This window comes from Alligator mississippiensis, chromosome 1, assembly GCF_030867095.1.
Source record: "Alligator mississippiensis isolate rAllMis1 chromosome 1, rAllMis1, whole genome shotgun sequence".
Taxonomy (NCBI): domain Eukaryota; kingdom Metazoa; phylum Chordata; order Crocodylia; family Alligatoridae; genus Alligator; species Alligator mississippiensis.
In genome coordinates, this window is record NC_081824.1 from 200,097,258 (window position 1) to 200,123,708 (window position 26,451).

General features: G+C 45.7%; 1 long non-coding RNA gene across 1 annotated transcript; it reads left to right on the plus strand.

The window, feature by feature from the left end:
• Positions 1-3,241: 3,241 nt before the first annotated feature.
• Positions 3,242-22,630, plus strand: LOC106738336 (uncharacterized). Its single transcript, XR_009457567.1, has 2 exons — positions 3,242-7,092; positions 17,947-22,630. It is a non-coding gene; the product is annotated as an uncharacterized LOC106738336 (long non-coding RNA).
• The last annotated feature ends 3,821 nt before the right edge of the window (positions 22,631-26,451 follow it).

A 26,451-nucleotide genomic window follows, 5' to 3' on the forward strand; every position in this document is an offset into this window, starting at 1 on the left:
AGCTCCCCATGTTTTTGCTGGTACTAGTAATGTTTTTTGTTTATATGGCTGCTGTACAACACCATGATTAGTGTCCTATGAGATTTCTACAAAACAGCATCTAAGGTCCAAACCAGCACCTATTAAAGTCAGCTGAAGGATTCCCATTGTCTTCAATAGGCATTATATTCGGTCCTAAAACTGGTGAAGTCAAATTTAAAAAGAAAAGGATTTTTTTTCTAGATTCTTTCAATAATACCCTTTTATATATTAGTTTCAGTATAAGGATCTATTTAAGTTACAGGACAAGCTTTAGGCTCCCTGCTACCAAGGAAAAAATCCTGGATGGTAATCAGTCCAATTATGTATGCCACAGGAACAAGAGCCCTGTAGGAGGTCAGAAACCCAGCAGATACTTACAATTCAGTCCAAATAGGTCTTTAGAGATCAACACTAAAAATCTTACAGTGCATTCCATTTGCCTAATAGGCAGTCAATAAAGAAGTGGAGCGGGAAGTAGTCAAGCTCTCTCTATCACATTTTTTTACGGCATAAATCATCATAACGCCTAGGCTAGGGACAGAAGTTACACATAAACTGGTTTAAATGACCAGAAGCTGGTAACAGAAACTGAAACCTGTAACAGAACAGAAACTCAGTGCACATAAACAAGCTTCAAAATGGCTGAAACTGGTTTAAGATAAACCTGGTTGAATGAAGTATCAGACTTAACTGATTTGGGTCAAACCAGTTAAAGAAACTTCTGTCCCAGACCCCTTCCTGGTTCAAGTTAAATCACAGCCCCTCAGCATCCCAGTATGCTTTTCAGCCCTAGGCTGGGCTGTCTGCTCCAACAGCGAAGGGTTGGCCCTGCCCCTCTGCTCCCTAGCTGGAGCAGTGAGAGCTGGCTGACAAGGTCAGGGGGAGAAGCCTGGCTGAGGGATGCAGCTGGCGGGGGGGAACCCCGGCTGTGGTCTGGGGCCAGGAAGGGGGTTTAAACACTCCTTTCCCCATTCAAACTTACTGCTGGCTGCAACTGTGGACTACAAATCCCAGAGGCTCCTGGAAGCAGGAAGAAGAAGTGATGAGCAACCCTGCAGAGTCCTGCTGTTGTAATTCTGGACTGCAAATCCCAGAGACCTTGGGGGCAGTATGAAGAGGAAGTGAACAGACAGCCAGAGAGCTATGCTCTAGTGCTTCCTAGCTGCTGGCTTGAGCTACTGCAGGCATGTGGCTGCATTTCCTGAATCAAAGGTTAGATGTCTATTCGCTTCTCTTTCAATTTAATCTGTACAGTTTAGACTAACTTGCAAAGACTGAATCAATTTAGCCTTAGGCTTTTGACTGTCTATACTTATTCCTTAGCCTCTGCTAGTCCCTCACAAAAACACCAGCCTTCTGCACCAGATCTCTGTGGTTGTTCAGCCTCTTAAGTAACCTATGACATAGTGCATTGAAAAAGTTCCAACCACTGCATCCCAAAGGCACAAAGACTGGAGGATAAATACTAACATTGACGTCAACTGTAGTCATTAAGAGAGGGTCTTTCATTTCGTATTTTATTCTTCAATTTGAGTTCTAAACCCTGCCATCCTAATTTAGGCAACACTTCTGCTTCACTGTGTGTCAGTGAGATGAAGGAAAATAGCATTCCACTCCTGTTCTTTCTCCTACTGAAACTTCAGTTCAGATGTGTTGTTGTTGTTGCTGTCCTTGTTCTTGTGTATTAAAAATTGAATTCCCATTTGCAACATGCTATATGGAGTAGTGACCAGTACTCTTGGTTCTACATGCTTCTGTGTTTTTCCAGCACATACACCTTTATCATGGGACTTCCCCTTTCTCCCAGGAATCTGTGGGTAATTAATTAACAGCTTGCTCACAGATGTTCACAAGCAGCTACAATGTGGATGGCCTTTACCCAGTAAGAAATATGTTGATTTTTTTTAACAGTCCTCCAGACTCTACAATGCAGGAGTCTCCATGGAAAGAAGAGGGTCTGAGGGCTGCTGTCACTCCAAGAAACTAATTGGAAGGTCACATATGGACACAGACTGGTTGATCCAAGGATTAACTGAAGTGAAGGAAGGAGTTAAACTGTCTGCTGGAGGATCACATAAAAATAAATGAGCTGGGGGAAGTGGGGCAGAGAAGAGGGCAAGAGAAAAGGAGAGGAAGGCAGGTTAAGAGTTAGGCTCTTTTTCTGTTGGGGGAACAGAACTTTATGGTTTTTCATAACTTTTATTTTTAAGGAGCTTGCCCATCCTAGAATGAAAGGTCTTTGCTTTGTTGTGGTTATTGATCTCAATTATTTCAGGAGCAGCTGAGCGAACTGTCTGCACGAGCTGGGCTTGATATGAGATACCCTGATATTTCACCAGCTTCAAACAATATTATCTGTAGATAGGACTTAGCCAAGCTTTGGGTCCATTTACTGCCTTAGTTTCTCTTCTCAGATGGTCATGCACCAGGTCTCTGTATAATTAGGCTGCTGAGATGATTTTGCCTTTTTGGCTAAGCCACAGAAGTCCACTGTTTCCAGAGACAAAGTCCAAATGGAAATTCAGAACCTATTCAGTAGTTTGCCCCAGACTTCTACCAGGCATAGAATTCCTTCTCAGGAGCTCCCTAATCCCTGGATATCTTGAGCCTTTTAGTCTGGACTAAATTCCATCATCTCTCCCTTCCTTCCTGGAAGAAGTGGCTGGATCTTTCAGGATGATGGCCTGGGGAAAAAATAAATCACACACTTTCCTTACCAGTTCCCAGGTCCTAGAAACCTCTATCTTTAAGCTTATTATCCCATAACTCCTACTACCCCAATTACTCAATTCTTGATTTTGTGATTTTCATGGAAATCACAAAAAAGTTGGTTTCCAGGATCACCACAAAAACTGGTGTTTCCCACAATTTTGTGTGAAATCACCAGGAAAAAAATTACTTAAATAAAATGCTGGATTGGCAGTGGCTAGTGCAGCCTAGCCAGTGGCTGCCAGCACAAAAGAGAGCAACCAAGATGGTAGCTATTCCTCCTCTATCCACCACTGATTGGCTAAGAGGGATGCTCTGCTTTACTTCTCTTCTGCATGCTTTAAGTAGATCCCTAGCTATAGGCACATGCTTTTGTGAGGCCCTGCCCTTCTCTGCCAATCAGTGCCAAGGGGCAGGGCTGCATGAAGGGCACCCCTCTCTGCCAATTAGGAGCAAGAGGCAGGCTGTTGGGGCTCCTCGGCCAATCAGCTGTGGGGGAAGGTACTTGTCATGAAAAGACCATGAAAATGGCGCTAGGTGTCATGAGCAGCCCGCAATTTTTACTACTCTTCTGCGTGCTTTAAGTTGATCTGTAGCTATAGGCACATGCTGCACTTTAAGCATGGGAAAAGTCTCATTTAAGTCATAGTTATATAAGTGAGAAGTCCCACTGCCTGATCATATGCTTGAGTGCTTTGTTGCAGCAGGGTCAGCGTGACCCAGATTTGGCCTCAGGTTTAAATTCTGGAGGTTGGCTCTATCTGAATCACGTTACAGGACACAAGAGGGCTGATTTTTCAGAAAGGATGAACACTGTGATGGTCAGTAGAAACGGTGGGTGTTCCACATCTCTGAAAACTAGGCACAAATTTTATCAGTGGCTCTCAACATTTTTAAGCTTGAGGCACTCCTCATTATATGCAAAACACCCCTCATTAGGCTTGAGGCACCCCTGGGAATATGTTAGCTCTTAGTTTTTTGACTACAGAACAAAAATAGTTTTTCTGTTATGAAGAACTCGAAAAAATTACAAGAAGTCAGAATGTTTTTAACACTGTGGTTTCCTATTTAGCACCCTCATTGAGAATCACTGAATTATACAAAGGAAGATTGTGTGATTAATAGACAGGAAGCCAAATAAATGAACAACAGCACTGAAACAATCATTTACAGAGGAGAAGTGCCTGCATTCTACACTCATTTGCCCCATTTGCATGGGGTCCATGAGAACGAGCTTTCCAAATCTTGAAAAATCAACAGAAGACTTTCCAGTAACTGAAACACTTGTCAGTTCTGTATTGTCAGAGTGACGTGCACTGCAGATGTCCAGGACTCCATTGACCAGTCCTCCCTTCCTCCACTCCTGTTTTTTAGAGACCTTATCAAAATGGCAACATCTTTAAATGAAAAATGCCCTCTGGCTTTTGCTCTCAATCTGCATTTCTGAAGTCCTTTTGGGGTTGGTGAACTGTAGGAAGCTGGTGCAGCATTACCACATCACTCTTTTGCACCAGGAAGTCTGCTGGAAAGGGACAGCAGACAGGTTCCAGGGAAGTGGTGTCAGGCCTGGCTGCCACTTACATTCAGGTCAGAGCCAATTCTACCAGCTCTGCATTGTCCCTGCAACTCTTCCTGGCTGAGAACACACTAAAGATGGAATAGAGTTTGGAGGAGAAATGGCCTGGACAGAGCTGCACCTCCCCTGCCAGGTGCCATGAAACTCACTAAAGCACAAGGACAAAGTAGGACAACTTAGAGCCACATCAGCCCCTGGAACTTCTGGATAAGGGGAAATGCAGATACAGGCGTCAGCACAGGGATAAATGTGGTCCTTAATCCAGGCACCAACCCTTGCTGTGACCTGATGCAGGCATACATAAAAACTAAACGAAAGAAGTAAATTTTAAAGAGTTCTATTCCTTCAAGTATGTAGATGAACTCATCTGCAGGGCTGCAGCTGCCAGCAATAATCTATCCATCTCAGGAGATGAATAGCTAGCCCGATAATGAGATCATCTCCATTGAAATGAACTCCCTGCTATTCAATTTGCCCAGCTTCGATTCATGAATTCTGCACAAACAGACTTGAGGAAGGCAACTCAACTCTGCTACAAGGTGAGTGGCTAATGAGCTAAATTATTTTATGAAAGCAAATATTCAGAAAAGATGAATTCATGATTATTTCGTTAATATAATTTAAAAAAAAAGACGTTTAAAGCAAGCTCAGCTAGCATATACATGTGTCTTTCTCACTTGTTCCTTTTAAAGGTACGGAACCTGATCTGCAGCTGGCATAAATCAGCATAGCTCCATTGACTTTGTTTGAGCTATATCAGCTTACGTTAGCTGAGGATCAGGCCCGTGACACTGGCTTCGCCATTGGCTTGTTTCAGTCTGACAGGGAGATCTGCAGTGAAGCCAACAGTGCTGCTTGTCTTGCATAAGAGCATGGAGAATTTGGCCCTGTGCTTTCATGCTTTCCCTAGTGCATCTTAGGCAGACAGTTCAATCATTCCCATTTGCATTTTTTGAAGAAAACAACTCTTAATTAAGTCAGCTGGCAGTAAGTGGGTAAATGGACATTTTTTTGGCTGAGCAGGAGGCAGAAAAAAGCTCATGCAGTCAGTAAAGATACTTTATCCCCTGCACAGCCATTTTCAGCCTATCTGCTGCCTGCCTTTTGAGGCATCACAGTGTTAAAAATATTCTTCCCTGAAGGTATTACCACACTGCAGCAGATGTCACTGACTTAGCACTATTTGAAGGGTCTATTAAAAGTAATGTAATTAATTGCTTAGGCTGTCATCACAGCACTGCTTTTAAGATGTTTCAAATGGTTTATTATTTAGGACCCAGTTCTGCACAGTGCTGAGCCCCAACTCTGCTGGGAGTCAGTATGGACTACAGGGCACTCAGCAAGCATCCTTGGGCCTACTCCTACTAGACATGGTGCTGACTGTTAGCCCTGGTGCCATAACTTCCATGGGACTTTGTCCAATAGCAAGTATTCATACTCCTATTAGTTACTAGCAGGTAGGAGACCCTTGTTTGTAGGCTCTTTCAGTTAGGGACTATCCTTCTTATGTATGCTACAGAACTAATTACAGATTCTCTTTCCAGTAAAGTAGAAGGGAATAAATGCTGAGAAGAAAAAGTTCTGTAAGCCTATAGGAGATAACAGAGCTTGAGCAATATATAGCACAGGTCTCTGAAGAACTAATGCTAGACTAATTTTTTTTTTTTAAATTGACATAAGATTACAAGGGAAGCATTAGATACAGGTTTGGATTGTTGTGCAGGATTTATCTATATACCTTGTTTACAGTCATTTAGGCCAGTGTCAGTTTATGTGACACAGAATAATAATAAATATGATTTTGTAATACACAAAAGGGGGAAGAGCTCTAGTGTGTTGCTACAGGCATCAGTGTTTATCTCATCTATTTCTCATTACCGTTAATGATACTGAAGAAAGAATAGATGGCACATTAATGGCATTCACATATGGCACTAAATGAAGGTGTTTCAAACACCACTGAGGGCAGAGAAAGAAAGCGCTAGTAGTTAGAACCATCAGCATAATATAAACCTAGAGTTCGGGCATCATCCAAAGTCCACAGAAGTCAGGGGAAAATGTTCCATTGACTTCAACGGCCTTTAGATTAGCATGAGGGGAAAAAATGCACACTAATTTATCTGGGCAAAAATAATCCAAGATACAGCTATTTTACTGGGAAGGGGAGTAAGGTAAAGAGTAACAATGATAAAGAGACTTAGAAGTGAAAGCTGGCAGTAAGTTAGGCATGACTATGCAATGTAATTTGACAGCTGAACAGGCTAGTGTAATTTTGAGCTGCATAAACAGAGACACACTGATGTAATGGACTTTTCTACAAAGCTTTGGCACAATCTCACTTTAATTATCCTTGTGTTTGACTCTGGGTACCATATTTCCAGATAAATATTGACAAACCACAGGTTTCCAAAGTTAAAGCTGGTTGCAAATTTTGTAACAGAAGAGTTTTTTTCACAGGAAACTACAGGCTCAACAAAACTGAAATATTTTTTCAGGTACACTTCTATTTTCTTGGAATTAGATGAAAAACGATTGAAATGCTTTGTCTTAATGGCTCGAAAAACTTCCTTTTAGCTTTATCCATTTGACTATTTATATCTCATGTTAAAACAAAGCCAATTAATAAAGTCATTTCTATAATACTTATTTTTAAATGTTCCTTTCTTAGGAAAATTTGAACTTTTCAATATAGCCATGGTTTTCAAACTGAGGAACTTCCCTAAATATTAAAACTTCCAAGTTTTGATTGACTCCAGGTATGATGAAGCTGGAACGATGGATGTCAGGTAAGATTAAGAGAGAAAATATGGAAAGCTTTATTAAACATATGTATGAGAGACACATTAGTCTGCTACCAGACAGAATACAATGGATCAACATGTTTTGAATTTTCAAAATTGGATCAATTTTTAAAAAGATGTGATAGACATTTTTGCTGGGTTTTTTTCAACCAGATTTTGTAGCGCAGTTAATTTTCTGCATTTCTGACCAGGTATACCTGGAATAGAAGAACAATTGAGGATACTGCAAGATAATATAGGGAAGAATAATGGAACGAACTTAAGCAAGAGAGGTCTACAGACTTTCTCATAAAGCCATCATGACAGCAGTATGCTGTCTATCACTTGTGGACCAGACTGCAAAGAAAATGGTAGATGCCTCTTTATTTGAAACATTCAGAGCTACAGTAGCTTAGGTGGAGAACTAGACAATATCCTGGAGGGAATAATTTTAAATTGGTACAAAGACGGTGGTTAGGTCAGGGGTTGGCAATATGTTTGAGCAGAGTGCCAAAAACACTTGCAACTTTAACTTGTAAGATGTTGGTGTGCCAGGGGCAGATGGTGGGGGAGATGCAAGGGGCCCAATCCTTGTTATGGCAGCGCGGCACTGACCCCTTCCCTGCTCTCTGCCCAAGGTGTGCATGCCAAGCAAAATACCTTCATGTGCCACACTCTTGCACCCATGGCAGGGGTTGCCTACAACTGGGTTAGACTATCTGTTAGGTCTTTCTCATTTCTGATGTTTGTAGGCTACATCAGCAGTCAGCAAGTGTTTGCAGCAGTTGGTCAAATCAACCTGGCTCAGGTCCAAAGCTAGCCAGTGCTTCCAACCTGGCCAGTATGGGGCAGAAGAAGTTCCCAGTTCCATAAGTCAGATCCAGTGGCTTTATTGGCCAGATCCAGCCCACAGGTCATATGCTGCCGACCCTTGGGCTACAGTATCAGGGCTGGATGTGACTCGATGTGACAGGGCACTTGGTGCACCTGTCACTTTAAAAGGAAAGGCTAAAGGAGAAGCAGCCTGCAGGTGTGGTGGTGGTGGGGGAATCAGAAAGTCATGTGACCTGAAGGGGGTGGGGCTTAAGGACTATAAACCCAGGGAGTCTAGTTCTGAGTGCCACAAGTAGAGGAGCTCTTGGCAGCAGAGCTCCTGAGATAACTGCTGAGCTGGGGTGAGCAGCACTGAGTATGAGAACAGCACTTGAGCCCAGCCAGGGCTGAGAAGAAAGGGCCTGGGGCCCAGAGATCTGAAGCACAGGAGGGACAAGCATCAGTAGAGCCAAGAAAACCCAAAGGTCTCAACTGGCCCAGAAGAGGGGCAAGGGTCTAGGGAAACCGAAGGTCAAGGACCATAGCTGAAGACCAAAGGCACTAAGGCAGGGATGGGCCAAATGTGGCTTGCTGGCTGGATCTGGCTCACCAGCCCATTCTATCTGGCTCATGGGGCCCCTAGAAAATTTTTAAAAATATATTTATCACCTCCTGGCTGCCTGTCAAAGATGACAGGAGCCAGGGCAGTAGGACCCAGGGGAAGCCAGCAGGACTCAACAGCCCAGAAGCAAGGCTGGCTAGGCCTGGCCCCGCCCCCAGCCACCTCCCACCCCGAAGCCCCATGTTTAGCAGAGGATTCTGGCCTGGGCCCCTGGGGCTACTCCTGCCTCCCTCCCCTGGAGACGGAAACTCAGATAAGAGTGGGTGGAGGGAGGCAGGGGAGGACCATGGGGATCACCCCAGTTCTCGGGGCCAGGCTGGCTTCTGTTAAGTCCTGCGGTCTGGGAGCCATGTGGTGCTGGAGTGGCCGGCAGGAAATCGGGGAAATGGCAGCTACAGGCATGGGGGAATGGGAGCAAATGGGTGCGTGGAGTGCAGGGACAGTTGGGCGGGAATGTGGGGCCCACGCTGGTGTCCTGGGGCCAGCACCAGTGGGGCGGCAGGAGTGCAGGGTCTGGCACCAGCTGTGCTGGAGGGGGACAGGGGCCCTGTGCTCCTGCTGCCCCACTCTGGGCCCTGCCAGCACTGGCCCCAGGACACTGTTGTGGGTTCCACTACCAGCTATCATTGCGCTCCCACATGCCCGCTTGCTTCCCCTACTCCCCACCTGTAGCTGCCATTTCCCTGCTTTCCTGCCAGCTGCCGGCCGCTCCAGCACCACATGGCTCCTGACTCACAGATTCATAGATTGTAGAGTCGGAAGGGACCACAATGGATCATTGTGTCTGACCCCCTGCCCCTGGCAGGAAAGAGGACCGAGATCAGATGACCCCAGCCAGGTGACTATCTAGCCTCCTCTTGAAGACCTCCAAGCTAGGTGATAGCACCACCTCTCTTGGAAGCCCATTCCAGATCCTGGCCACCCTTACTGTGAAAAATTTCTTCCTAATATCTAACCTAAATCCACTCTCAACTAGTTTACACCCGTTATTCCTAGTCACTCCCTGGGGCGCCTTAGTAAACAGCGCTTCCCCTATTCCCCGTTGACCTCCCCTAATAAATTTATAGACTGCATGGCCAGAGTGTGTTCATAGGGTGAGTCCCACATGCACACCCCACCATACACATTCACCCACTCTCCCTTTGCCCTGCTGTACACGCAGATCTCTATACTTCCTCACACAACCCAGCCACCCTCCCCCCACACACAGCCACCCCAAAACACCATTTCCAGCCACACCCCAAATATCTACACACACACACACACACACACATGCTTCCACACCCTCCCCCATGGCCCACATACCCACAACCACAGCCCCCCACAAACCTGTACCCACCCCCAAAGCCCTACCCCCTCACAATATACAAGAGTAAGACTTCATTTTAGGCTATTATGCAATCACCTCTGTGTACACTACACAAACACATGTAAACCAGGACACAAATACTTTCAAAATAAAATTAATGAATGTTGTAGATGAGGGGTCGGCAACCCCCGGCATGCATGCTGACCATGGCACATGAGGCCATTTTGCTCAGCATGTCATGGCCAGCCCCTGCTCTGGGTAGCTGCTGCCAGCCAGAAGCCCAGGCTGCTCCCAGCAGGGCTTGCAGTGTCCCAGCTGCCTGCTGGGAGCAGCCCGGGCTCCTGGCTGGCAGCAGCTACCTAGAGCCGGGGCCAGCTGCAGCCAGGAGGCTCCAAACAGCTGTGCTGGGCTCTGGCATCTATTCAGTACTGGCGCGTGCACCTATGCATCAGAACGGGCAGTGGGGGAGGGGCCTGAGGCAGCACAGCCCCAGTCTCTTCCCTGCTCCTGGCATGGAGGTAATAGCAGGGTTCTGGAGCCCGGCACAGCTGTTTGCAGCCAGCCTGGGCTCTAGGCAGCTGCAGCAAGCAGTGGGCAGGCTGCAAACAGCTGCGCCAGGCTCCACAGCTCCGGCATCAGCTCCATGCTGGCGGCAACTGCACAGGCACCTCGGGGCAGGCTGTGCTGCCCTGCTGTCCACTCCAAGGTGTGCACTCAGTCGCTGCCAGCATGGAGCTGATACCAGAGCTGTGGGGCCTGGCACAGCTGTTTGCAGCCTGACCGCTGCTGCAGCGGCCCAGAGCCCAGGCTAGCTGCAAACAGCTGCGCCAGACTCTGGAACCCTGCTATCACCTCCATGCCAGGACTGTGCTTTGGGTGGGGAGCAAGGGGCAGCAGGGCTGGGCAGCAGGGCCAGGGGGCAGGGGCTTTGGGTGGGGGCCAAGGGGCACAAGTAGGACATCTTGCTATGCGCCTCTTGCCCTCATTTTATTTTTCTGGCATGCTGGCAGTCTGGCACCTTCCAAGGTAGGCATTGTGGTGTTTTGCAGCACTCCGGCCAAAAAACGTTGCCTACCCCTGTTGTAGATGTTCAATTTTTAGAATGTAATCTGGTATTTTTCTGGTTTCTGAAATGGCAAAACCCCTTACTGAAAGGAGTACTTGCGGGGGCAAAAGGAGGGAATTCTGGGGGCAAAGGTCAGGGGTTAGGGGGTGGGACTTCTGGTCACAAAATGGCAACTAGTGGACAGGGGCCCTGTTAAGGGGCAGGGCTACCCACGTGGCCCTTGACAGCTTGCCAAAACTCAGTAAGTGGCCCTCAGCCTGAAATAATTGCCTGTCCCTGGGCTAAGGAGCCTATAGCCCAAGAGAGGTGAGGACTAGTGCTGGGAGCCTGTATAGCTGGAGACCAAGGGGGCCAAGGAGCCCATAGCCCAGGAGGGGCAAGGACTGGGGCTAGGAGCCTGTAACTCAGGAAGGGCATGTGTTAGCATGTTGTCTGCAAGGAATGGAAGTGGATATTGGGGAGGATGGAGCCTGCATAATTGGCCCTTAAGGTAATGACCATGGACACCTGTGCTCATGACAGTGAGACCCGGCTTGGGAAGCCCTAGGGCAGCCTCCCATTCCTTAAAAGTTAATAACATCAAGGCATGGCAAGAAAGTGAAGGGGACATTGCCCAAGGAGAGTCACAGGTTGGCAAGGGCTGAATGGAGCATCGCAACCACTCTGGCTCAGACACTTGCTACACTCAAGCCAAGATGGGAACAGTTGGAGTGTTCGCCAGCTACTTCTTACTGTGAGCAGGTGGGTGGGGAGGGGTAGGAATTGGTACCCCAACCCATTGTCCAGAATAGCTGGGCACATACCCAGAGAGTTGCACTTGGTGTCACAGTTCATTTTTTGGCCTGGTCATGAAGTGCCCCAGCCCTTCCTAAATCCAGACAGTAATGTCTAGCACTATAGCTTCAGGATTCAGAATGGCAGTGCCCAAAAATACAAGCATTCAGGGAGCAATTTTTCATGAATGTCACATAATACCCAAGTGTAAAGTTTCCAGCATGTACTTCAGAAAGGGGCAAGACAGTGGTCGCTTTACTACTTAGTCTGGGAAACAATCCAGAAGCATAAGCTCTGGATTTGCACTGTGGACTAAATACACGCTTGGTGTAACACCCCTGCTTTTATAGTATACCTGCAGTTATTAATGTATTAAATGAATGCCTAGTACTGGGTGCAGGGTTCTAGGGGCTGTATGTAAGAGAGTCTCTGACCTAAAGAGTTTGCAGCCTAAGCCAGTCTAGGCAGACAACAAAGTAGTATAAAGCAGTTGAATCATTTTATTATCTAAAGTGCCTGTGCTTTACAAGCCTAATTCCGATACAGAGCTTTAACTTTGTCCCTGCTCAAAAATTCTTTAAAAATTCCTTTTTGAGGAATTTAGGCAGAGGTTTAGTAGCTTTACTTTGAAATCTACTTATGTTTTACATAACATCAAAGCCAGCCTGTTTGGATTAGACTGCTGGTTATGCCTCCACCTTGCGTGGACATGACAAACAAGATCTGTTCTTGAAGGCCAGAGCATCGGCCAGAGCCTGATTTCTCCATTCTTTCAGCCCACAGCAAATTGAAAAAAAATAATGTCAGTGCAGAATTCCAGTTGGAATGGAGAGCTCCACACACTGCATTTCCCTGAGTACAGTGAGGGAGCTACGTTCAGCCTGGTTTACCCCCACTTCTTCCAGTACAAACCCAAGGGCAGCTCTGCTCTCCCTAGGGAGAATGTTTGCCTGTGTGGGAAGATTGCAGTAGCAGAAAACAGCTGGCATCTTCACTCTAGCCGACACAGAGAACTGCTTGGGCCCTTTAAATGAGTGGTGCCAGCCATGAAAAAGACAGTCTGTGCAGATGAGTACTTTCCTAATTCAGCACATCCCTTCGGCAGCCTCTGTCTCTAGGCCTTCCGTGGAGCATTGCCTATAATCTAAACCTGCTCCCTACACCCTGGCAGAAAATATGAGAGCTTGGTAGCTGTAAAAACCACTTGCCCCTGCATGGGGTCAGTCTCCACCAACAGTAGCTAAGAGCCAGCTGGCACATGGGAGATGCTATTTGACCTTTTTTCCTCAGCTTTCATGAATCTGGTTCATTAAGCACATGGATATAAACAGGAACAAAAAGTAAAGTCATTGCAAAAATTCACATACCCACAAACCCTCCTACTCTGAGCCCCAAAAGGCCAGCAAACTCAGATTTAAATATGTAGCTCCCCTTTTAAAAGCTGTGCTTGTTGCCTGTGTACAGTGCCCCTAGTATGACAAACCAGTTGCTCATTTGGTGTCTCTTAGAAGAAATAGTTGTTCCAAAACCAGTGTCCCATGGCTGAATTAAGAACACAGTTTCATTTCAGGCTGCTTTGGGATTCAGCTGGGAGGCTGTACCACCTAATGCATATTTAAGGGGCTCTGAAAAGCACACAGGCTTTCTTTATGTCCTAGGATTCTCTATACCAACCCTAAGAAATGTACTTCATCACAGAATTTGGCTGAATATATTTTCACCCGGTATCACAAAATCTTTTGCCCATAATTCTGGGTATTTCAGGAAACAAATCCAGCAACATCCATGCTATTTGCAACATGCAATCGTCAAACCAGTGTTTTATTTTTAAACATTTACAGCCCTGTACAGTGAATCTAGTGTCTGAAGGAAAGTCTGTGTCAATAGGCAGGTTTAGAGGCGCACAGGCTTTCAGCCATGCATTTTGCAGAGCACAGATTACAGTCCTCATTTATTCCGACATCTACACACCCCTGCTAGCCATGCATTAGTAACCTGTGCCAACTTAAAAACGTAAAACACTTATGAGTTACAGAAATAAAACAGAGCAGTTTAGAAATGTAAAAGTGTTTTGGGTAACCAAAGTATTAGTCTAACTATGCTAGACATGAAGGAAAATGCATTTTATGCTTGGTAAACAGAGTAGAAGCCATATTTTGATCTCCTTTAAACCAGAGTAAATATGAATGAATTCCAATGATTTTGTTGAAGTGAGAACAGAATCGAGCCCTACATGATTTGCTGGAGATGCTGAAAAGTAATGGGATACAGACTGTTTTACCTCCAGGTCAAATATAAACCTAATTGATAGCAGTCGAAAGTGCTTAGCATATGATAGCTGGTTAGAGATCTGCATTGTGAGTTGATTTTCTGCCTAGCGGACAATTTCAGCATCACAGCACCCTGGATACTATTCTCAGAGAAACCAAGGACAGAACAGACAGCCCCTCAGCTGTACACTGTCACATTAGCAGAGCACCATGGAGAAAGCTTGCACAGCAAGAACTGTAATCAAGAAGTCTTTATTGATGTATGATGAGCTTTACCAGAGTTCTAGGGGTAGACTCTTCAGGTGTCTATCCTAATAGTCACTCATCTGCAGCTTTGCCTCGTGACGGTGCTGTGATCCAGTTTGCTGCATGCTCCCAGGACTGCGTAGATACAGAATAAAACAACAGGCTCCTCAGGACTAAATGCATCCCCCGCTGCAGTTTCAGTGAAGAGCTAGCTTCTGTCCCTTATATGCCAGATCATCTTAGTGTCAGAACAGTACAGCTGGGTAAACAGCCCCTGAATGGGGCTCCTGTCTTCACGAGTCCTTTCATAGTAATTAGGACTAGCAAAAAAAATAGATTTTGGAATGAAATTGAAATTCTGACATTATGTAGCGTTCTGACAAACTCATCTAACTTTGGGGACCAGGACCCTCTTCAGGACTGTGTATGTTGCCATACTATAGCCTCTGGGATCACTATGCATTGTCTATTTTATTTACAGAAATCCATCTAGGCACATGCTATAGCTGCTTTGGAAATAAGTCAGGTCATATCCATACAGTAAACTTACCCTACCTGCCAGGGGCACCTTCAAGCCCAGACAGGTTGCTTTATAAACTGGAAGCCATGTAGCTATGTCTGTGTGGGGACCACTCCTAGATACAAGAAATTCACTGTGAAAGCATAGCCTTTAAAAACATCTTAACTGGCAGGATTTAGGCTAATTCGCCACTAGTAAGTCAGAAGACAAATTAATCCTCCATCTCCTTTGAACAATTGCTACCCTTTACAATTCCATCCATTTACTGTACACATACACGCATGCATGCACACATGCATACACACATTTTCAGATGCTCAAAGGAAAAAAATATGTCTTGAAAGTCATCTGCTTCAGGCTAATGTAGAACAAGGCAAAGGAGCAAATTCTAAAGCTGTGCCTGATCTCAACATGAGGCTTGGCACTATGCTCTGACAATTCTAGTTTATTGTATGCAATGTTGAAATTGGAGCCCACTGACCCAGAGAGGTGGGTGTGTATTTGTGTGTCGTTTCTTAAAAATTAAAAACAGGATGGGAGGAGTAATTCCAAAACGGCTGAATTGGCTTGCAGCATTGGGATGATAATTTGAGGTGACAGAGCACAATGATAACCACATTCAGTTTAATTGTAGTTACTGCTGAGCACTGAAGGAAGATGGCAAGGGGGGGGGAGGTGTGGGGGAGCAGAGAATAGATAGAGGCAGCATGCAGAAAAGAGATAATCCTAGCATTGTCTGAGTATGAGTGCTGGTGCTGCATATATTTTAAAGGTGTCAACCTGATGCTCTCTAGTAGCGTTGGTTTTTTTTAAGTCATAAATGTTATGTTCGCCAGCATCTAATGAAGCTAATGGATGTTGCTCTGGGAATAATTTCCTGAGAGGAGATTAAGAGGCTTCTGCAAATGGTGGGAAAGTATTCTTGAGGCTGATGCTATGTAGCCAGTCACATCATTTCCCCCCTGCTTAGCTTTAAAAGTGCCTCAGGTTTGAGATCCAGACTTTGATTTCAAGCACCCCAGGATTTCTGGGTGCTGTTGCCGGATTTATGCCCTTGAAACAGGAGCCAGCTCTTCAGTATAAACTCAGCCTAAGGGAGTAGCTCTACCAAAATAAATCTCTCTTCCAAAGACAAAACCTCAACCTATTTGGTATCAGCCCTCTCAACACTTTAGAAAAAAACACAAAGAAATCCTCATAAAGGAGAGGAGTGAGTGGGGAAAATTTATTCCTGTGCTATGATTACAAGCAGCTTGAATTCAGAGGTAGATTACTACTGCCCTCTGCTGCAGAATGTGCACAAAGCTCTCGAGAGGAGCCCTTCCTTCTAGATTGCTTGAGAAACACACTGGGCATTAAACCCAAAGAACTATGTTAAAACTAAAAAATAGAGCAAGATAGTCAAAACAACAAGTATTGATTTTTCCATTCATTTCCATCTATCCTTAAAATATCTTAGACAATTCCTTTGCTGTTTTGTCTGTAAACAAACAGTCGTTCCCAAGGTCATGACTTCTATGCTACATTTGAGTTTCAGATCCATTTTTTTTAAAGAAAAATGCCCAGTCTCAGTAGTATGACCCAGCCAAAGATTACACATTGGAAGGGCTGTCACAACCTTAACTGGAGCAGTGTCACCTTTCTTCTACTCTTGCTCTGCAAGATGTTGACCAAAACCTACTCCCTCATGATATATCCAGTGGCCATTTCGTCATCGCCCATTCCCTCTCCTAAAACCCAAAGTAAAAGCTAACTGTGCACATGGGTGGTTCTAGGATTTTGAAAACAGGGGTGCAGAAGATCCAACCAGTGCTGCGGGGGTGGTTGCAGCGCCTCCCTCCCATCTTCTATGGGCAGACCATGGCACAGCAGCAGCTAGTGAGGACATTATTAATCCCCAATGCATATATGATTCCCCTGCTCTGGGTACATTCTCTCCATCTCATTCCTTCTTCTCTCCAACAGGATTTGCCTACACACTGCCACCACTGTCCCCAGCTGACCTGGGAGCAGGGGAATCCCCAGAGCCACTCCTGTCCCACTCCAGCTGGGGGCTTCAGTGAGTAGCCATGTGGAGAGCCAGGTTTGGCTGGGGACAGTGGCAGAAGTGGGGCACCCCCTTGCAGTGCCTGTTCCCTGCCTGGTCCCCTCTTGGATGTCCCCCTGCTGTTTGAGAACAGGTTCTGGAAGGGAAAACCCACCCACCACTGCCTCCATCCACAGCCAAGCCGGGCATCCCCCAGAGCTACTCCCTGAAGCCCTCTGGATGGTGGGGTCCAAGCCAAGGCCAGAGTGGGCAAGGAGTCTCAAAGCGGGCCAGGTCAGGAACCAGATTATTAAGAAATGAATGAGTTTCAGGACCGCAATCACAAATTAGGAAAACCCTGACTGCTTAGAGCAGTGATTCCTAACCAGTGTGCTGAAGCACCCTGGGATGTCTTCGAAGCAGGGAGAGAAGAGATGAGCAGGATAAGCACAGGCTCCATTGAGGAGATAAGCACAGGCTCTTCCCTTCGAGCCTCTCCTCCTGCACCCACTCACTGCAGTGCAGACTCTGTCCTGCCAGCTGCTCCTCCTTCCTGGCCACTCTTCAAGCAGTAAGCATTATAATAAATACAGTAGTTTGACTTTAAATAAAGGAAGTGGATGGCAAGCTGGGCAGCAGTGACCATGGGATGTCTGAGTTTAGGATCCTGACAAAAGGAAGAAAGGAGAGCAGCAGAGTAAGGACCCTAGACTTCAGAAAAGCAGACTTTGAATCCCCCAGTGAACTAATGGGCAGGATCCTCTGGGAGGCCAGTCTGAGGGGAAGAGGAGTCCAGGAGAGCTGGCTGTGTTTTAAAGAAACCTTACTGAGGGCACAGGAACAAATCATCCTGATGTGCAGGAAGACTAGCAAGTATGGCAGGTGACCAGTTTGGTTTAGCAGAGAACACTTTGGTGAGCTTAAACACAAAAAGGAAGCTTACAAGAGCTGGAAGCTTGGAGAAACAACTTAGGAGGAGTATAAGAATATTGCTTGGGCTTGCAGGGATGAAGTCAGGAAGGCTGAAGTGCAACTAGAGTTGCAGCTAGCAAGGGGTGTGAAGGGTATCAAGAAGAGTTTCTACAAGTATGTTAGCAACAAGAGTAAGGTTGGGGAACATGTGGGTCCCTTACTAAATGGGGGAGGAAACCTAGTGACAGATGATGAGGAAAAGGCTAAAGTGCTCAATGACTTTTTTACCTTGGTCTTCACAGGCAAAATCAGCTCCCAGACTACTGCACCAGGCAGCACAGTTTGGGGAGGAGGTAAGTGTGGCACTGAATTTATGACCCAGATACCTTGTTCCAAGCAGAACCACTCTCTTGTAACCACTTACCAATGCCTCAGAGTCCCAAATACTTTTTGCCTGTTCATTCACACAGTCCTTCAGCAGAGACATCAATTTTCTCTGCTCTCTCCTAGCTTCCTATCAAACACATGATACGAGGTTATCTTACTTGACCAAAGCTGACCACAGCACATACCTTTGTCCACTATTCTGCGTGACCTGGACAAACAATGCCTCCTTGGTCAGCAGTGCAACAAACCAACCTCCTACACAAAAACTTTGACACAAACATGGTTACTTAGCTTACAACCCTGATTGGCTTTACCTTAGTATGAGTCTTGATCCATCTAGAGAGGTTTACTCTGTATCAATAAATTCCCTGATCGGTCAGGTTACTGCTCTCAAGTCCCAGCCCCAGGGTTCCAGTCACCAATTGTTGGCGGTGGATTAATGACTCAGATACATTGTTCTGGGTGGACCCAAACCCTCAGACCAACCATGACCTTTCCATTCAATAACAGGCAAACTTTATTAATACACAGTGATAGCAGGTAAGTATAAAACAAGCAATTCTATACCTACCAGTCCTAGGGCTGTCATCAGACTCGAGGTATGCCTGGCTAGAATGTGAACTTCACTCTGAGGTTCTATCTTGAATATCAGATGCCAGCAGCCTGGAAATCGGAGGCTAAGGCCCACCCCCTGCCCCCAGTGGGGTGGGTGAGATGGGCTGGTGGTATGCCCTCTGTCCATGGTGGCCTCAGGTTTCCCTCTTAGGGACCCTTTGCTGCTCTAAAATCCTTCCTTTTGTATCCTTTTTCCCTCTGTGATGACTCTTCATCTTTGGGCATTGCGGATTGGTCTCTCTGTGTTTGTCATAATGTCCATGTTCTGTCCTGTCAGCATATTCCTTTGTTTCACAAGCTCATTACATGTGCACATCCTAATTTGGGCTTTACCAGTGTCCTCCTAATTTGGTCTGGTCCCCAAAACCAGAAATCTTGAGGGCTCTGCACTTGGGCACTGTGACCTAGAGCCACGTTATCTCATGTTATGGAACAGTGTGGTACAAGTATACAATTTCCCAGCCTGTGTGTCTATCCCTCTCTGCCTTGAGGGCTGTGAAACTGTGTGACAACCAGGCTTTTAGAAATTGATTAACACTTGCTCTTGCCCTGGACCATTATTCTAATGCATATCTACATTACCTATAAGCCAATTCCCAAAAGCAAAGCTCTAAATGCCATTCTCTAACCATCGGTCAGCAGTCCTCAATAGTAAAAGAGCAGGTTAGGGACTATTTAGAAAAGCTGGATGTGTACAAGTCCATGGGGCCAGATGCAATGAATCTGGGGGTGCTCAGGGAATTGGCTGATGTGATTGCAGAGCCGCTGGCCGTTATTTTTTAAACCTTGTGGTGATTGGGGGAGGTCCCGAATGATTAGAAAAGGGCAAACATAGTGCCCATTTTAAGAAGGGCAGGAGGATCCAGTGAACTGCAAACCAATCAGCCTTACCTCAGTCCCCAGAAAAATCATGATACAGGTCCTCAAAGAATCCATTTCTAAGCACTTGGAGGAGAAGGTGATTAGAAACAGTCAGATTGGTTCACCAAGGCCAAGTCATGCCTGACCAACCTGATTGCCTTCTGTGATGAGATAACTGGCTCTGTGGCTGCAGGGAAAGCAGTAGATGTAATATACTTTGACTTTAGCAAGGCTTTTGATACTGTCTCCCACAGTATTCTTGCAAGCAAGTTGAGGAAGTATGAGTTAGATGAATGGACTATAAGGTGGATAGAAAGCTGGCTAGATGTTGGGCTCAGTGGATAGTAATCAATAGCTCAATGTCCAGCTTGCAGCCAGTATCAAGTGGAGTGCCCCAAGGTTCGGTCCTGGGGCCAGTTTTGTTCAATATCTTCATTAACAGGATGAGATGGAGTGCATCCTCAGCAAGTTCGTGGATGACACCAAGCGGGGGGGGGTAGATACACTGGAGAGTAGAACTAGGATTCAGAGTGACTTAGACAAATTAAAGGATTAAGCCAAAAGAAATCTCATGAGGTTCAACAAGGACAAGTGCAAAGTCCTGCATTTAGGATGGAAGAAGAATCCCATGTACTGATACAGCCTGGCGACTGACTAGCTAAGCAGCATCCGCTCTGCAGAAAAGGGCCTGGGAGTTGCAGTGGCCAATCAGCTGGATATGAGTCAACAGTGTGCCCTTGTTGCCAAGAAGGCTAATGGCATACTGAGCTGCATTAGTAGGAGTGTTGCCAGCAGATTGTGAGAAGTAATTATTCTGCACTGGTGAGGCCACAATTGAAATACTATGTCCAGTTTTGGGCCTCTCACTATAGAAGGATGTGGACAAGTTTGAGAGAATCCAGTGGAGAGCAACAAAAATTATTTGGGGACTAGGGTTTATGAGGTGAGGCTGAGGAAACTGGGTTTATTTAGTTTGGAGAAGAGACGGCCAAGAGGGGATTTGATAGCAGCCTTTAACTACCTGAAGGGCGGTTCCAAAGAAGATGGAGCTAGATTGTTCTCAGTGGTGGCAGATGATAGAACAAGGAACAATGGTCTCAAGTTGCAGCAAGGGAGGTTTAGGTTGGCTATTAGTAAGAACTTTCTCACTAGGAGGGTGGTGAAACACTGGAACAAGTTACCTGGAAAGGTAATCTTAATCCCTGGTGCTTTTTAAGGACAGGTTTGACAAAGCCCTGGCTGGAATAATCTAGTTGGGGATGGTCCTGCTTTGACCAGGGGGTTGGACTAGATGACCTCCTGAGGTCCCTTCCAACCCTCATTTTGTATGATTCTATGATTCTAAGTGGTGGATCAGATGTTGGTGGCCAGCCAACTGGATCAAAGAGCTCTGGGTCCCAGGTAGAGTCTCACACACTGCTAGAGACAGGTTACAGTAGCTGCAGCAATGGTAGCAGGCCATTGCTGCAGAAAACCAAGGTCTCAGATTCAAGGCTACAAGCCTGAGAGTAGCTCACAGAGTCATCTTTGACATAATTAGCACACTGGAATTTGATGTATCTGGAGTTAATAACGAGGGTCTGAATTGAGGCAAGCCAGAAAAATGGGAAATAATCTTACCAAACTTCTTCCTCACTAGGATACCAGCCCCAGTTAAGCTATGCATCCTAATTGTACACTTTGCTTTTAATACAAGAATAATTCTATTAATGTCATAGATTTCATAGATATTAGGGACTGGAAAGGACCTCACAAGATCATCGAGTCTAGCCCCCTGCCATAGGCAGGAAGTCTGCTGGGGTCAAATGATCCCAGCAAGATAAGGATCCAGACACCTTTTGAATAAATCCAGAGTAGGTGCTTGCACCACCTCTGGGGGGAGTTTGTTCCAGACCCTGGACACCCTGAGTGTAAATGTCAATAGTGTTCTTGATGTATGTAAAATTACAAGTTAAGGACTTTGTTGAATCAAGGCTATAATGTGAAACTTAAATATATAGATATAGTTATATGGACAGGCATAAATTGTAGATAACTGTGGGGACCTTAATGGCATGCAGATATTTAAAAGATTTAAATTGTTTTACTTTACTAATTTATTGTAAACACTTTTGCTTGTTATTAAAATGCCAGGGTTGTACTTACATGGTTCAACATTGGTCTGATATTGTAGTATGGGTGCATTTAGAGTTAAATCACTCCACTTAGGATGAACAAACTAGGTTGCCTGTAACATACCTGTTTAGACATGGCCTTCAAGTCACACTGGCTTTTCCTTTCCTCACTCCCCCTTCTGAGTATGCTGTCTCCTCATGTCATGTCTACATGCTCCTTGTGCCTACCCTGGGAAAAGGAGAGATACTGCTATTCACATTTTTATGACATGGTCTTACCTAATTACTGCTAAGTCTTTTTGTGTGAATTGCTGCGGTAAAGGCAGCTCAAATCTTCAACACAATGGATGGATACTCTAACAGCAGTAATTTTATCAGTTTTTTTGCAGTACAATAGCATTTTGATTCCTCACTCAGGGCTGATTGCAGCAAAAGATCTACAGACATGTAAAATGACAAATCCTTGTCTCAAAGAAGTCATTGCTTAACCTTACCTGGTTTTAAAATTAAACAAAGTTAACCAGGATGGTGTGTTACACAGGTTTATCAGTCTTCAGTATGAGTCAGTATGACTGATGCAATGCTGTGAGAGATGTGTTGCCTGTGATTTCTGCTGCTGTAAGGGACAAACGGAGTCATCTGAGCTATGTGAAATTCTGAGACAGACTGCAGCACAGGGCCTTCCAGTGACAAAGAGCTCTGGTGCAAGTGTGAGGGAGCTCCATAAGTACTCTGCTTACTCCATAATGCCTACAACAGATTCAAAGGAGTCAGGTATGCTCAGTGAGACCCCTGTCTGAGAGCTGAGTTTCTATCTAGCAGCAAAATATGATGGAAGAATTCAGCAACCCTTCAGTAACCTCTGTTTCCTTCCATATGACACGTGTATAAGCAGAGTACTTCAGGTCTTAAATTGTGTGCTAACCTTCTTGGTACCTGCTTGACTCCTGGCAATGCAGAGAAGCTGATTCTACCCAAGTGAAAATAAAGGGCTGTTTTTTCTCATTCACTCTTGAGTGGTTTTGATCCTTTGTACCAAAAGTATGGCTGTCACCGCAGCTAGCAGGCCCAAGTAGAGGTAAGTTCACTTGGGAAGAAGGTTGTGCTGCTGCAAAGTGACTATAATCCTCTTTTTCCAGGTTGCTATAAAGGTCACTGTACCCTTTTGCTGTCCCCTACAGAGAGCTTCCTTTTGGCAGATGGCTCTAAAAAAAGGAGGCAAGAACATGTTGGCATTGTCTTCCCCATCAGCTTCTATTAGTAGCCAGTCACATAGTAGCAGGGTACAACTTGCATGCTCTCTGTATGTGCCAGTCCTTAAGGCACAAACCCACTGGAGCTGAGGGGCAGCAGTGGTATTCTGCAGTACCACCAGTACAAGCCCATCCTTCAAGGGGTAGCCTGTCCCTTATACTTTCCAAAGCAGCTTTCTTTTCTCAAATATCAGAAAGGCCCAGGACAGGGCAGTTTCCTCAGTATTGATGTGCCCCATGTATCCATTATGCAAAGAGAGGGAATATACAGTGTCAGAGACCACTGAGAAGGAGCTGAGTTGAAGCTGCATTTTAACACCTCTTTCTGGGGAAACAAGTGGCTCACATCACAGTCAGTACTTCCCTTCTACCCTTTGCAACAGTTCTCACTGTTGTAGAAACTTAGGGGAAGTAGACTTCATTGAAAACCCCACCAAATGGTAATGACTTCATTCTACTGCCACTGAAGTCAATCGACAGGCTGATGAGGTTGGTTCCTCAGCTGATGTAAACGATAGATCTCCTTTACCACCAGTTAAGTGTCTCTTTTGGCTCAGTCTTTGTTACAGAACTGAGAAAGTTATTTGCCCATATCCTGTCTTCAACAAAAGGGAAGACCTTGCAAATCTACAGAATGCATTGGTGAGCTCCTGATGTCCAAACTTCATGCACCTTGCTAACATAAACAGAGCAAAACTTGGAAATCATCTAGGAAACTGTAACCAGACTCTTGCAGGCTCTTGACACGAGCTGTGCACGAGGCCTTGATATGGTTCCCTGTTGACATTGGACAACTTTGGGGATAATTTCTTGGAATTTTGTCCATTCTAACCCAGCAAATATGAGGAGCTATACTCTCAGGCACATGGCTCCACTGAAATCAGTGGAACCTGAATGTGTGACAAAAGTGCTTGACCTGCTAACTGGCCACCTTCTTCCTGAGTTGCCACTGGTTTGCCTCAGGAGAACCTAAGCAAAGGGCCACTGAGGCCGAAGGTCCACAAGGGCAGAAGAAAGAAACTGCAACCTCTGCCAGGGAAGGGACATAAGCAGGAAGAGGATACGGCCAGGGCAGCTGGAGAATGAAGTGGCTCTCTGCATCCCCATAGAGCTTCTACTTCTAGGATCCTTCTGAGATAAAGTTGACTTCCTCTGTCAGAAACCAGAAGGAGGCTGGAGACAGTACCACTGCCGGTGCCAACCCTCAGAGTGAATTTTCCCTCCTGGGGGCAGGGGGATCAGGTGGCACAGTGTAACTAGTGCCTTGCTGTGCCAGCTGGGGTATATCTGGCCTGCTGTCTCTTTAACATAAGCTCCAGGTGCTTTCAAAGTCCCTGTGACAGGGACAAAGCCAAAGGGAAAGAGCCCATCTCTTGGTTTCCGTTCAGATCAGCAACTGCAGCTGTATTTCATATGGCAATACTTTTTTTTTTTTTTTTTGTCATAACCCATGGGAAGAGCAGTTTTTTGGCATGACTGTTTTGATAATGACCCCAGACAGGGTTTTGGTAGGGCTCCAACTAAAACAGTCTGCAAATATTAACTATCAGACAGACGCTAACTGGGTCCTTACTTGACATCAGATGAAGGGAGGCCTGTGTATTGAGGGACAAATCCTGACCCCAAGCGACTGAGCTTTATGTGGGGCATTCTCCAAGGGAATCTTGGAGGAAACCTCTCTCCCTCTCAGTGTCCCGGCAGCACGGGAACCTCATCATTCCTCCATGTGGGATTTTGGCGAGTGCACTTGGAGACCCACTAGCGAAGCCCACCCCAGTCCCAGCCCCCTCATCACACATGCAGTAACCTCTGGGAGTGCAAATGGAAAGGACATGGCTCCTCAAAGCATGGAACTTCTTGCACAGCCCACTTATGACTTTTAGGCCTTATGTGAACTTTCTACAGGATTTGGTGTGAGGTAGGGATGAAGAAATGAAAGGTGAGTTCACTGTCTGCCACCCCAGGCATGGGCGACTGGTGCCTCCTGATACTGGGGGGTCATCAGATCGCCAACAGGGTGGGAGGGGGCCCCCCAGCGGCAAATCACCTAGCCTGGAACCACCAGCAGCGAAACTAGAAACACAATTCCGCCTGCACTTGCGGTTTCTCAGCTGGTGCTTCCAGGGGGTGCATGGCCAATCTCAGGGGGTGCACGTGCACACGCATGCACCCCCTATGTGTCGCCAGTGTCCCCAGGTGACAGCATCCTTTTCTGGCTGTGAAAATCAGCTTGTGCTTCTTGACTGTCTCATTTATTTATGAGCTTGAGCTTGAGCTTTCGGAAATGAGAGGTAGACTTTGTAGAGGCCATCTGCTTAAAAAATAATTACATGCCTCAACATAAGCTCCCTGCTTCAAGTGGAGCAGGATTTGATCTCATAATTAGTGAAATGATATTTCAGAGGAGCCATTGGCTGCGTCAGTATCTCTCTTTTGGAATGTATCTACCATCTCCAATAGCTGCTAGAAAATAAAGACATTTTATGAGTTTAAAATTGGTGAACTCTTGATAGGGCTTACACAGAAAACATATTTAATGTCCAAATTTGGCTCAAGCAATGTTAATTTTCTCTTTGGTTTAGAATATATTTTGGCATGGAACAACTTCTCAGCAATGTAAAATGTCACTTAATAATGTTGTGGCTATTATGTTATACCAGGGCTGTCCAAGTGATGGCCATAGGTTGCATGCAGCCCACGAATGGGTTAATCTGTGGTCCCCAGGTTCCTGCCAGACTATTTGCCTGCGCTGTTTTGACTACAACTGCAGCCAGAGTCTTGGTCTCTCTCTCTCTTCTCCAGCTGTCACTTCTTGTCCCAGAGGATGAAGCAGTGCAGCATGTAGCGTGAGGAGGTGAGAGGACGCTGGGACTGTGTGCCCACATGGTGCAATGGAGGGTGGGGGACAGAGGACGGTGCACAGTGCAGCAAAGGGCTCTATGCAACCTGTAGTCCCAGTTGCTTGGAAGTTGGACATCCCTGTGTTATATTGGGCACCAAAAGTTTAATCAGCAAATAAATAGCTAGCAAGGTCTTAGTCCACAAAACAGAGGTTATGAACTCCTGGTATCTGTTGTGTTCCTACTGGCTGAGAACAGGGAAAAGAGAGTACATGAGTGTAGCTAATGCTCTAACTTGCACTGCTATTTGATGGAATAGAAAAGGGCGGTCCATGATAATGAGACTGAATCACGGGAAAGTTTAGGTCTGTGGTTTTGTTCCTATCTTCATGCTAAGCGTAGTTTGTCAGATGCACTGATATCCCCCCAGATACAGAAGTCCACAGTACTGAAGTGTCTCTTGTCCGCAGTTGATGGTCACTGAAACATTCAGCCTTGCTCTTCACTTTGTGGGCCTCTTATGAAGGGACCTTCCCAGGGGTGTGATGCTGTGAGGTGCTGAGCTCCTTAGCTCCAAGCTGAGGATTCTCAGCATTTTGTAGCATCCGGTGTCCAGAAGGCTAGATGAGGTAAACTTTGAGGTCTTACCACTCTGAATAGCCATGGCCTGAACTGTTCCCTTTGGTTGCTGTGGAAGCTTCTGTTATACATTTTCCAAAATTAATCCAGCTTAGATC